Raw genomic sequence first — 2,003 nt, 5'->3', positions numbered from 1 at the left:
TATAAATTTTAAATACTTTCATTATTAAAAATATTTTATTTTTATATTTGAATATAATTTTTATTATTATATAATATTTTTTTCTATCTGTTATCTAATTGACAGAAATTTAGATGATCAAAAAAGAACGATGATGTATACAAAAGAGAAAAAATAATTTGCTCGATGCAGAGACTAATGTACAATATGAAATACTGTAGGAAATACTTGATTCTTCACTAACGCGTGCAATATTATTAATAAATGCAGTTTTTTTTTCGATATTTTTGTGTTTAATTGTAGATTTATTAATATTGAAATTAAAATTTATTTGAATATTATGTACAATTTATTTTTTTTTTTTTTTTGCGTTTTCTTTATATCTTAGTACATCGATTGTACGCTTGTGAAAATGAAACACTTACATTAGTGCTTGTATTATAATGACATCACGCTGTTAGTACTTACCAGAATAACAGGATATAATCACTATTTTAATACCAAGAATCTTTGAACTAAATTTTTTTTGTAAAATGAATTGTTTTATTCTTATGTTTTCTCTTAATTTTTCTCTATTGATACGCGACTCATAATCCGAGCTGAATGTCTATAATGTAATAAATGAGCAAATTTATAACGACGACCGTGTCAACAATTTCTGATATTTATAACAGATTATTATCTGTAGTTTTTAGTCTTTTGTTATGTCAGACGCTGTAATTAAAGTGAAGATTTCAGTATCATCTAGAACGACGCAATTTCATTGCTTCGATAATTAGAATGTCATTGGTAGTAACAAACTGTATTAGTAACAACGAAACCGTTTGTTATTGCATCGATTACGAGTTACGAGTCAGTCAATAGTTAATAGTAAATTTCGACAGTTTTGATATTGTTTATTTTTTTATTAATATGTTACGTAATATTTTTAATTAATAATTTCATTTTTGATATTTTGATTTAAAATTGCAGCTGGTTTTAATTAATTATTATCTTTTCTCAATTGGAATCGGTCCTTTTAAATTCTATTGCTGTCGATAAAACAATGTGTAATAAATTGATTAAGTTTGTCCTTTTCAAAAATTTTATATTTTTTTATGTGTACTGTTTTTATGGTAAAGTTTTTGCCTCTTTGATCTTTTCATATTATTAAAATCTGATGACAGATCTTCGTTTTCTTTTAGTGTATTATTATTAATGAAATTACAAAAGGCAAATTATTGACAGCTGTTGCCATTTAATGTCGTTACTACACCATAAAAGAAACTTATATTATTACTAATCATTTTATCCAAAATCCCAACGTCAGAATAATAAAGATTTTACTGTTAATTATTGTCGACTGATTATCGTAATCTATCGTATTTGTAAATAATACATTACGGAGCATATGATAAAGAATTGTGTTATCTGTATTTACACATATGTGTTGATACAGATCATTCAAGACACAATCACTGTATAAGATTATGATCCACACTCGGAGATAATTTATCAATACATGTATTACAATTATATATATATAATATATATTAATTATTATTATGTTGATAAATATATGAGACATATGATAAATTTTCTATATATTTTCTTCTATACCTGGAAGTTTGTTTAATTTTGTGTGCTTTTTATATTGCATACAAGAAATTTAGATATTTGTTATGTATTATAATAGAATATTATTTTAATACATTATTTTTTCCAGGTACATTTATTTATCCGCTTTTTTATTAATAAAAAAAGAAGATTACGTTGATAAAAACGTAATGCTGAATAATGCAAATGCAATGATGAACAAATGCAATTATATACTATCGATGTATTAAATATCTCAGATCAAATCAAATTCTGTGAAAATAGATCTATCATTTTGAAGCAAAATGTAAATTTAATGTGAGATATGATTAGCTTTAGAAAAGGCGCACTCGTATAAATGTACATTATTTCTCTATGACATTTGTTATTCTGTTATGTTTAATCTTAATAATGATTAATATAATTCTACCCCACGATGTGTAAAATAT

General features: G+C 23.9%; 1 protein-coding gene across 4 annotated transcripts in view; it reads left to right on the top strand.

The window, feature by feature from the left end:
- The window catches only part of LOC108756327 (protein tramtrack, alpha isoform), an 11,295-nt gene that overhangs the window by 6,710 nt on the left and 2,582 nt on the right, over positions 1-2,003 (top strand). The gene's annotated exons all lie outside the window — the stretch shown is intronic.

The sequence above is a fragment of the Trachymyrmex septentrionalis genome, unplaced genomic scaffold (genome assembly GCF_001594115.1).
Source record: "Trachymyrmex septentrionalis isolate Tsep2-gDNA-1 unplaced genomic scaffold, Tsep1.0 scaffold97, whole genome shotgun sequence".
NCBI classification, from domain to species: domain Eukaryota; kingdom Metazoa; phylum Arthropoda; class Insecta; order Hymenoptera; family Formicidae; genus Trachymyrmex; species Trachymyrmex septentrionalis.
This window is presented reverse-complemented; position numbering and strand designations above follow the sequence as displayed.